Source organism: Artibeus jamaicensis, unplaced genomic scaffold, assembly GCF_021234435.1.
Source record: "Artibeus jamaicensis isolate MK-2021 breed Jamaican fruit bat unplaced genomic scaffold, CSHL_Jam_final contig_700, whole genome shotgun sequence".
NCBI lineage: Eukaryota > Metazoa > Chordata > Mammalia > Chiroptera > Phyllostomidae > Artibeus > Artibeus jamaicensis.
Window position 1 is genome coordinate 3,210,660 of NW_026521930.1, and position 11,666 is coordinate 3,222,325.

Consider the following 11,666-nt stretch of genomic DNA (forward strand, 5'->3'; position numbering starts at 1 on the left):
GTGTACAAGTTCTTGAGGATTCTCCTGTACTCTTGTTCAGTTGTTTGTACTGGGTAGTTTCTCCACTATTTAGTTCTATTTCCAGATAGCTCTTGGATTGAGGTTTGTGTGGTTTTTACTCTTTTCTTCACCTTCTTCTGTTGTTATTTGTTGGGGGTTACTTTTTTTGTTGGGTTTCCTCTTCCAGTGAGCATCCTGGTGTTTGCAGCTTCTCCCTACTCTTTTTTGTGATCAGTTGGAGGGGAAGGAAAAATGGTTTAAGACAGCAGGAGAGTATTCAATGATATTTACAGAAGAAGCTGGGAGAGAAGCGATAGGAGAGTCTTTGGTTATGTATAGTGTTACCCATAATCTTCAACCTAAATAGCCACTTTTAAGAAAGAATAGAAAGAAGAGAAGACTCTTGTTGGGGAGGGAAGGATTATGAGTTGGCTCTAGAAAGCAGTGAGGTTGTGGGAGGTCAGATTCTGAGGTAAGGTGAGAGTAAAGAATAGTAAATAGGTGTAGTGTGTGAGGGAATAGAGTTAACCACAACAGTAATAGAGTTCAGGAAACTGAAGTGGGCTAAGTTCTGGGAGGGGTGTTGTGAAGCATTTACAATCGTATGGACAGCTATTATTTACAATAATATTAGAGAAACAATCATATAAAGGAATCTATGTTATCTGAATAACATGAAGAGGGGGTATAAAACTTTGAGTAGCATGCTAAAGGAACACAATTGACGTGAAGGATAGTAAATTAGCAATACATTGTGGAAGAAAAACAGAGAAAACCTGTCAAATGATACAATATAACTAGCCAAGCAAAGAAGACTATACAGAAAGAAGAGGAATGTAATAATACTATTAAAATAAAAATGTAAGAATAGTGAAAAAATAATAACACAGGTATGCAGTATCTTGTAGTTTCTCTGCAATAGCAAAGTGAGATTTGTGTCTCTGTCTCTACTGTTGGAATGTCCCCTCTTTGGGTCAACTGTGGTCCGTTCACAGTTCCAAGTTTTTTGTCTCACTTGTGGAAAGGGAAAAGGCAAAAGGGAGGAAGAAGAGATAAGTTTGGAAAGAAAGGAAGAAGGAATAAAACAGGATAGAAGGAAAGAGAGGAAAAAGTTATTGAAATATAAAACAATAATAAAATTAAAAAATAAAAGATTAGTTAAAAACAAACAAATAAACAAACAAACAAATAAACAAACAAACACCACCTCTGTTTGGCTTCAAACTGGCCAAACCAGTTTTTCCGGTCTCGTTGGCTGCAGCAGGTTGAGGGGCGATTGATGTGGACTTTCTCCCTTCCAGATGTGTACTTAGCCAGTCTTGCTAGCACTCTTTCAAGAGCTAGTCTGGTGCCTCTCCCCAGCACCCTGCACAGGGCATCCAGATCCTCTTGAGAGCACTCTATCCCTGGGGGTTTATTGCTGTGGGCTAGGGTGTGGGGGTACCATGGCCAATCTGCCTCAGTCCTCGGGTTTTGGCACAAACCCTTCCCAGTGCTATGGGGGAACACAGGGCCTTTCACCTGGCTGGGTGGGGAGCTGGCTGAGTGGCTGTGGCAGGAGAATGCCCCAAACAGTTTTACTTTTTGAGAAATTCCTTCTACTCAAACCTGGCACTCAGTACAGCCCAATTCTCCAGCCAGCCTGGTGACTACCATGGTCAGGGCCTGACACTGTGACGCTCAACTCTCCCAAGCCAGGGACCACAGACTGCTGGTGATCACAGCCTCTGTGTTTGCCTCTTTGTCCTTATTTCTCTCTCTGCAACTTCAGGCAAGCTGGTCTCTCCTGGTGCTGCTCAAACCCTGCTTGGCCAGGGAGGAAGGGAACAGTTGACCTGGCTCTCTCCTAAGAAAAAATTTCAGAACTGAATAAAAATATTCTCTTCATATTAAAAGGCCCCATGTGTGCTGAGCACCATAAATTAAAAAATGATGGGTATGTGAATTCTCTGTAGTAAAATGTCAGGACATCAAGTTTAAAAAGAGGACATTTTGAATGCTTCCAGAGACATTGCATCTTAGGTATGGCTTAAGTCATATAATTTAGGAGAGGAGATATTTCAGAAGCTTCATAATTATTACTCCTGACTTCTCATGCCTTAGTTTCCTTTCTTCTATGAAATAGGAACTAATAGTTTGGAGAGTTAACTGCATTCATGCATAGTGAATTTTATCATAGTCAGTGGCACCTAATAGGTGTGCAATAAATATTTATTATTATTATTTTACAATAAGTATGATTATTAAGACTTTGGTACCTTTCTTATGGAAAATATATAGGGTATTTCAGTCACTCCAAGTAAAGGGGTTCCAGTGGAATTATCATTTTTATTGCTGTTATTGTGGTAATGCTTCTGGAGGTGCATTAGACACAATGGGAGACTGCACTGTATGCTCTCCAGCATGCTTCTTCCAGCCTGGACATTTAAGCATGCATAAGGTGGATCCATCCAGATGGAATAATATACTCAAACTATAACTTACTTTTTTGAGCTCTTAGTTGTAACCAGAAAATATAAATGAGGAAGCTGATAGCAAGAGTATGACTTCTCAAGGTGCCGGGTTAACAGCCAAGGAGCATCTGAAACTGCAGAAGAACGTGGTTTACTTCCACAGAGTGAATCAGAGCTGATAGTCTGTGGCATAGAGTCTGGAGCCAGACTGAAGCAGCGCTGGGGTGTTTGAGGACAAGCCCAGGGACTTGGCAGCCTGAACACACTCAATGACCTTCTTGAAACTGACAGTTTACTCTGGCTGCTCATCTCTCCCTTTAAGTCTCCTGTCTTTCTTTCACTTGCAAAGCTGAAAAAGACAGTTCTAACATTTATTCTCTGGATACAAGACCCTCAGTCTTGCATTCTCATGGTCCCCAACACAAGTGGAGAAAACTATACACATGCTATTTTGGGTGAAGAATAAAAAAGGAAGTCATCATAGAGAGAAGGAAGGACTGAAAATTTTCTTAATCATTCACTTTTTCATAATCTCTTCTGAAAGGCCAGAATTGGTAAAATTGGGATACCAGAGAAGGGGGACCAGATGATGCTACCTCAAAATATGCCTTTTTGGCATGTAGATTATTTTGAGCTAAAGGCCAATGGGAACCAGCAGATGCAAGAAAAGTTCTAAAAACAGGGCACAAGTTTTTTGTGCCTTGCGAAGTTACATTTATGAAGAAAATTTCTATTTATAGATTTGTCTTTCTTTCTCATACCAGAAAAAGGAAGACTTCTCTGTATCTACAAGTCTGTTACTATTTTGTTTGTTCATTTTTGTTAGACTCCACATATAAGTTAAATAATATAGTAGTTGTCTTTCTCTGTCTGACTTATTTCATTTAGCATAATACCCTCTAGGTCCACACATGCTGTTGAGAATGGCAAGATTTCATTCTTTTGCCCTAGCTGGTGTGGCTCAGTAGATTGAGTACCCGCCTGCAAACCGAAGGATCTTTGGTTTAATTCCCAGTTAGGGCACATACCTGGATTGCAGGCCAGGTCCCCAGTTGGAGGCATATGAGAGGCAACTCTGCATGTATGTTTCTCTCCCTCTCTTTCTCCCTCCCTTCCTGTCTATCTAAAAGGAAATAAAATAAAATCTTTTAAAAATTAAAACAAAGATTTTATTTTTTATGCACCAGTAATATTCCACTGTATATATGCAACACCACTTTTTTATCCACTCATCAATTGATGAGCACTTGGCTTTTGCATATCTTAGCTTTTGTAAATAACACTGCAATGAACATAGGGGTGCATATATTCTTTTGAATTAGTATTTAAAAAAATATATATATATACCCAGAAATGGAATTGCTGGCATAAAGCAGTTCCATTTTTAATTTTTTAAGAAACTCTATACTGTTTTTCACAGTGGCTGTAGCAATCTGTGTTCCCACCATCATTACACCAGGGTTCCCTTTACTCCACATCATTTCAACACATTGTTTGTTGATTTCTTGATGATAGGCATCATGACTATCAAGAAATTAAGGTGTCAGGGGAAGGGGGAAAGGGTTTGTATAAAGGGCACATGGACAATAACAAGGGGGAGAGGTAGAGATGGGAGGAAGTTGGGAAGGGCTGGAAGGGTGGGCTGGGATGGGGGTAAAGGGCAGAAAACTGTACTTGAACAACAATTAAAATATTAAAAAATTAAAAGAAAAAATTAAGGTGTGAGGTGATAGGTTATTGTGGTTTCAATTTGCATTTTTCTGATGATTAGTGACATTGATAATCTCTCATGTCTGCTGGCCATCTGTATGTCCTCTATGAAGTGTCTATTAAGCTCCTCTGCTTACTTTTTAACTGAAATTTTCATTTTGGTGTTGAGTTGTCTGAGTTCCTTCTAAATTTTGTATATTAACTCCTTATTGATGTATCACTAGTAAATTATCTTCTTTCTTTAAAATTTTCTTTATTTTTATTTTTTGCATATACAAGTATATCTTTTTTATTTCTATGTTCATTTTTCACAAACATAATAGCATATTATATACACAGTTTATTAAAGCTTTTTAAAATTGTTGTTCAAGTAGTTTTATGCCTTTTCCTCCCAGCCCTCCTCACCTCCCTCCCCTGTTTTCACCACCCCCCTCACTATTGCCCATGTGTTCTTCATAGTTGTTCCTGTAAATCCTTCACCCTTTTTCCCCATTACCCCCTCTCCTTCTGCTTTGGTCACTGTAAGCCTGTTATCAATTTCAATGTCTTTGGCTATACTTTGTTTGCTTGTTTGTTTTATTGATTAGGTTCCTCTTAATGGTGAGATCATATGGTATTTATCTTTCACAATGTCAATACTACCCAAAGCCATACTTATTAAAGTACCAGTGGCATATTTCACAGATATAGAACAAACACTTCAAAAATTTATATGGAACCATAAATGACCCTGAATAGCTGCAGCAATTTTGAGAAAGAAGAGCAAAGTAGGAGGAATCACAATACCTGATATCAAACTGTATTACCAGGCCACAGTAATGCAAACAGCCTGGTACTGGTATAAGAACAGACACAGAACAACAGAATTGAGAGCCCAGAAATAAACCCAAGTCTCTAAGGTAAATTAATATTTGAAAAAAAGTACAGAAGCATAAAATGGAGCAAAAATAGCCTCTTCAACAAATGGTGTTGGGAGAGCTAGACAGCAAAAAAATGAAACTTGGGTACCATTTATTGAATAGACTCTGCCCTATTGAATATCCTTGCCTCTTTTGTCATATATAAATTGAACATATAGGTGTGGAATAATTTTTGGAGTCTCTATTCTGTCCTATTGATGGTGGTGTCTGTTTTCATGTCAGTGTCATCTTGTTTTGATTACTGTAGTCTTGCAGTATAGCTTGGTATCTGGTAACATGATACCTCCAACTTTATTTTTTTCTTAAGATTTCTGTGAATATTTTGTGGTTCTATGCATATTTTTGGATTATTTGTTTTAGTTCTGTGAAAAATACTATTGACAGGAATTGCATTGAATCTATAGATCACTTTGGGTAGTATGTATATTTTGATGATGTTAACTCTTTTTATCGATGAGCACAGCATATGCTTCCATTTATTTGAATCTTCTTCAATTGCTTTCTTTAGTGTTTTATAATTTTTTGAGTAAAAGTCTTTTATGTCCTTGGTTAAATTTATTCCTAGGTATTTTATTTCATTTTTTGACGCTGTTGTAAATGGGATAGGATTCTTAGTTCCTCTTTCTGGTAGTTCATTAGTGGTGTATAAAATGGAACCAATATCTGGATATTTATTTTGTATACTGCTACTTTACTGAAATAAGTTCTAGTAGTTTTTATGATATTTAGGGATATATATATGTATATAAAATGTCATCTGGAAATAATGGCAGTTTATTTTTCCTTTACAATTGGATACTTTTTATTTTTACTTTCTGTCTGATTGCTGTGGCTAGTACTTCTAATACGTTGTTGAATAAGAGTGACTTAAGTGGACATTCCTGTCTTGTTCCTGATCTTAAGAAAAACAATTTTAGATTTTCTCCATTGAGTATAATGTCAGCTGTAGGTTTGTCATAAATCGCCTTTATTATGTTGAAGTATGTTCCCTGTGTTCCCACTTTACTGAGAGTTTTTAACATAAATGGATGCTGGATTTTATTAAATGCTTTTTATGCATCTACTGATATGATCATACAATTTTATACTTCATTTCATTACATGGTGTGTCACATTAATCAATTTGTGGATATTGAACCAACCTTACATCCCAGGAATAAATCTCACTTGATAATGGTGTATGATCTCTTTAATGTATTGCTGGGCTTGTAAATATTGCTAATATTTTGTTGAGTAGCTTTGTATCTATGTTCATCAGGGATAATGGCTTTTAATTTTCTTTCTTTGTAGTGTCTATCTAGTTTTAGAATCAGGATAATGATAGCCTCATAAAATGAGCTTGAAGTCTTTCCTTCTTTTGAGGTTTTTTTTTTAATAGTTTGAAAAGGAAAGGTTTACCAAACATCTTTGAATGTTTGGTAAAATTCACCTGTGTACCTTTCTAGTCTAGGACTTTTGTTTGTTGGAAGTTTTTGTGTGCTAATTTGACTCTGCTGGTTGTAATAGGTCTCTTAGATTTTCTTCTTCTTGATTCAGTCTTAAAAAGTATATGTTTTTAGGATTTTATCCACTTCTTTCAGATTGTTCACTGGGTTGGCATATAGTTGTTCATAGTGTTTTTGTATAAATCATTGTATTTCTGTAGTGTCAATTGTCACTACATTTCATTTCACTACATGCCATTTCATTTCTGATTTTATTTATTAGGGTCCTCTCTCTTTTATTTCTTGATTAGTCTGGTTAAAGGCTTATCCATCTTGTTTATCTTTTCAAAGAACAAGCTCTTGGTTTTATTGATCTTTTGTATTGTTTTTTAGACTCTGTTTTGTTTATTTACTCTCTGGTCTTTCTCATTTCCTTCCTAACTACTCACTTTGGACTTTGTTGTTCTTCCTAGTTTATTCAGGTGTAAGATTAGATTTTTTTAGTTCAGGTTTTTTTCTTTAGGTAGTCATGTATTGCTATGAATTTCTGTCTTAGAACTGGTTTTTATATGCCCCATATATTTTGGATTGTTGTGTTTTCATTTTCACTTTTTCAATATATCTTTTTATTTCTTCTTTAATCTCATTATTTACCCATTCATTATTTAGTAGCATGTTATTTGTCCTCCATGTGTTTGCACCTGTTTTAGCTATTTTCTTGTAATTGATTTTAGTTTGATACCATTGTGGTTGGAGAGAATGCTTAATATCGTTTCTACCATTTTAAATTTATTTACACTTATTTTGTGGCCTGCCATGTGGTCTATGCTGGAAAACGTTTCATGTGCACTTGAAAAGAATATATACTCTGTTGCTGTTTGGTGAAAAGGCTCTGAAGATATCAATAAAATCTATCTGATCTCATGTGAGATTTAAGGCCACTGTTTTCTTGTTGATTTTATGTCTGGAAGATTTATTCATTGTCAATGGGGGCATTAGAGTCCTCAACTATGACTGTGTTACTGTCAGTCTCTCCCTTTATGTCCATAAAGAATTTCTTTATATAGTTAGGTGCTTCTATGTTAGGAGAATAAATTTTTATAAGGGTTATAGCCTTCTTTTTTATCATTATGTAATGTCTTTCTTTGTCTCTTATTATAGCTTTTGTTTTAAAGTCCATTTTTTTCTGATGTAAGTATTGCTACCTCAACATTTTTAATTTCCATGAATATCTTTCCATCCCTTTATTTCACGGTGTGTATATCTTTCAATCTGAATGAGCCTCTTGCAAACAGTATGTATAAGGGTCTTTTAAAAAAGATGTATTCAGCTATCCCATATATTTTGATTGTATCATTTACTCTCCATTTACATTGAAAGTAATTATTGATAGGTACATATTTATTGCCATTTTATTATTCATATTTATGTTCTTTTCACCCCTTCTTTTTAAATCAGGCCCGTTAACATTTCTTGTAATACTGGTTAGGTAGTGAGGAACTCCTTCAGCTTTTTCTTATCTCGGAATCTCTTTACTTCTCCTTCAATTTTAAATGGTAGCCTTGCTGGTTATTAGTAGTTTTAGTTTTAGATCCTTGCTTTTCATCACTTTGAATATTTCATGCCAATCCCTTCTGCCCTTCAAAGTTTCTGTTGAGAAATCAGCTGGCAGAGTTTTTGGAGTTCCTTTGTAGGTAACTAACTCCTTCCCTCTTGCTGCTTTAAGGTTCTCTCTTGTATTTAACCTTTGCCATACCATATTTTGCCATGTATAATGTGCACCCACCTTTTTGTGCTCATTATACATGGGATTATTATACCCATTATTATAGCTTTGATATATAATCATTATACCCATGTATAATGTGCATCCTTATTTTTCCCTAAAACGTCTGGGCAAATAAAGTGTGCATTATGCATGGCAAAATATGATAGTCATGATGTGTCTTGGTGTGGCCTCTTGGGGTTCATTTTGTTTGGGACTTTCTATTTCCTGGACTTGTGTGTCATGTTTCTTCCCAGGCTAGAGATATTTTCAGTCGTTATCTTCAAATGGGTTCTCAATCCCTTGTTCTTTCTCTTCTCATTCTGCTATCCCTATATTGTAGATTTTGTTGAACTTGATGTTAACTTAGAGGTCCCTTAAGAGATCTTAATTTTTTTAGAATTCTTTTTTGTTTTTGCTGTTTTGATGGGATGTTTTCTGGTACCTTTTCTTATAATTTGCTGATTCAATTCTCCACTTCATTTAATCTGCTTTTGAATCCTTCTAATGTATTACTCTTTTCAGATCTTGCAGTGTTCATTTCTATTTTTATGGTTTTTATGTCCTTATTTATGTTTACTGTCTCTTTTTTAAAGTTCTCACTGAATGTATTCATTCTTCTCCCAAGTTCCTGGAGTATCTTTATAACCATTGTTTTCAACTCTGTATCCCGTAGATTGCTTGTCTCCATTTCATTTAATTTTTTTTCTAGGGAATTTTTTTTCTCTGTTCTTTTGTTTGGGGCATGTTTCTTTGTTATCCCATTTTGGCTTCTTCTTTGTCTTTGCTTCTATGTAGTAGCTAAATCTGCTATGTCTCCCTGTCTTAGTAGGATAACCTTATGTAGTAGGTGTACTGTGGAATTTAATGATGCAGTCTCTCTGATCACCTTAACTGGGTGCTCCTAGAGTGTCTCTTTTGTGGTTTATTTGTCTCCTCCTATTATAGTTCAGTCTTGATTGATGTTGGCCTGTCCATAGGTGGGGTTGACTTTCAGGCTGGCTAACTGTGAGAACTGACCTCAACCAACCACAGTATGTGAGCTGCTGTTTGATGGCTTACACTGTGCTGCAGAATTCATCCCAGTAGGATCTGGTGCCTGCCAAGACCTCCCTTTGTTTGTGCCACTTGTGGAGGTCACTGGGTCATGTTCTGATGTGATCTGAAGCCAACCACTTGGTATGTTGGTTCTGGAATTACTTGGGAATGACTCTGGGAATGGTTCTGGGATTACTTGGGAATGACTCTGACAATATCAGATCTTCCTTTGACTGGACCTGGGCTACCTATTAGTTTCTTTCTTTTTCTTTTTTTAACTTTATTGTTGTTCAACTACAGTTTTCTGTCTTTTCCCCCCTCAACTCCTCACTACTTCAGCCCTCCTTACCTCCCTCCTCTGTTTCCACCCCCTCCCCTTGTTATTGTCCATATGTCCTTTATAACTGTTCCTGCAAACCCTCCAATCTTTTCCCCTATAATCCCCTCCCCTCTCTCCTCTGGTCACTTCAGCCTGTTCTCAATTTCACTGTCTTTGGTTATATTTTGCTCACTTGTTCATTTGTTGATTAGGTTCTTATTTAAGCTGAGATCATATGGTATTTGTCTTTCACTGTCTGGCTTATGTAACTTAGCATAATGCTCTGCAGTTCCATCCATGCTATTGCAAAGGGTAGGAACTAAGCAATGAATGGTTTTGTACTGCCTGTTCTGGGCCTGGCTATGTGGGGGAGGGGCCAACTTGCATACCAAGGCTGGCTACCACCAGTATCAGATCTGGGGCAGGTTAGCAAAAGGCACAAGGCACCCTGATATCTTCCTCTGTCTGCCAGCTGCCCATTAGACTCAGTCACTGAAAGGGCCTCAGGTGGTACATGAGTTGAGTGAATCATCAAATGTCATCAAGTGTCATTGGGTGGTGGTGTTCACCAGGTTAATATTGATTCAAATGGTGCCAGTGCTGGGTTTGATGTTACTCAGCAAAGGTATCAGGGTATACCAGGGTAAGCTGCCACCCACCTGTAGCCTGTGGACCTTTGTGGTGGAGCAGGGTCTCTGAGTCATGAGGGTGGATCTTGTAGAGTTCTTCATAGTAAAAGAAATTGTGGTTTGGCCTTGAGGATGGAGGGCTCTGACTAAGAATGGTGGTGCCCGTTGGGCATGGTGGAAGACATCTCTTGCCCTAAAGCCACACAGCTTAGCCTTTCCATTTGTGTCTTTTAAATCCCCTGATCTTGCCTAGAATTCTGGTGGGGGGAGGGGTTAAGAAAGACTGAAACCTAGGCCCAGGCTGGCTGCTGCCAGCAGATCCTACAGCCCTGTGTGAGGTTGGCAGTGTGGCACCTCAGGAAGTTGGCAGGGTGGGGCCAGTACAGCTTCCTAGGCTAATGCTATGTGAGGTCAGGGGCGGGCCCAACACTGATGCAGCTTGGGTGCATGGTGGTGTGTGGTGAAAAAACAAACAGCCCTCAGCCTAAAGCAACACAACTCAGTCTCTCCCTGATTATCTCTTGTATTCCACCTTCACCAAGATTGCCTGGAAATTCTCAAGGGAGTTTTGAGAAAGACCACAATTCAGACCCAGGCTAGTTCCTGACAGCAGAGCTTACAGTTGTGTGTGAGCTTGGCAGTACTGGTATTGGGCCTCAGAGTCACCAGGACAGGGCTAATGCATTCCCCTAGGTTTTTGCTATATGGGATGGGAGTGCCTGATCCAGGCAAGATGGCATCTGTAGGTGGGGTGAGAGAGGGACTCAACACAGGAATATTGCTAACTGTCCCTCCAGCCCTCTTCTTGAAGTCATATAACTCAAATCTCTCCTTATCTGGCTCCAGTCTCCTCAGAGCTGCATCCCTCTGCTCAAGCCCATAGTGAGTGCCTACAAGCAAGGGTTTGTGCACTGGCCCTTTAAGAGTGTGCCTGGGTTTCTAGCAGTCTCCTGTGTCACCCAGGTGGACAGAATCCCCACTGACTTTCACAGAGAGATGTAATGTGGACTCCCCTTCCTAGCACTAGTTTTCCAAGGCTGGGGAGCCTGGTCGTGGGGTTGAGATCTTTTGCTCCACAGCAGGGACCTCTGCAGCTGAGATATCCCTCTGAATTCTCAACTGCCAAGCAGGTGGAGCCAGACCACTTTATGTTTCTGCCTCATCTTACCAGTCTTGTGGTTTCTTCTGTAAATGTTTAGTTATAAGTCTTCAGATTGTTATCCAGGTTGATTGTTCTACAATTTAGTTATAATTTTGATGTGGTCCTGGGAGGAGATGACTGTAACTCCCACCTCCTCTGCCATCTTGGATCCTCTGTTTGTTGGTCTGTCTTTGCCAGCCTAATTTATAGGCCTCAGCTGCGGAACCTACAATGGGTAAAGAAAGTGATCTTTTCCCTTCCTACCCC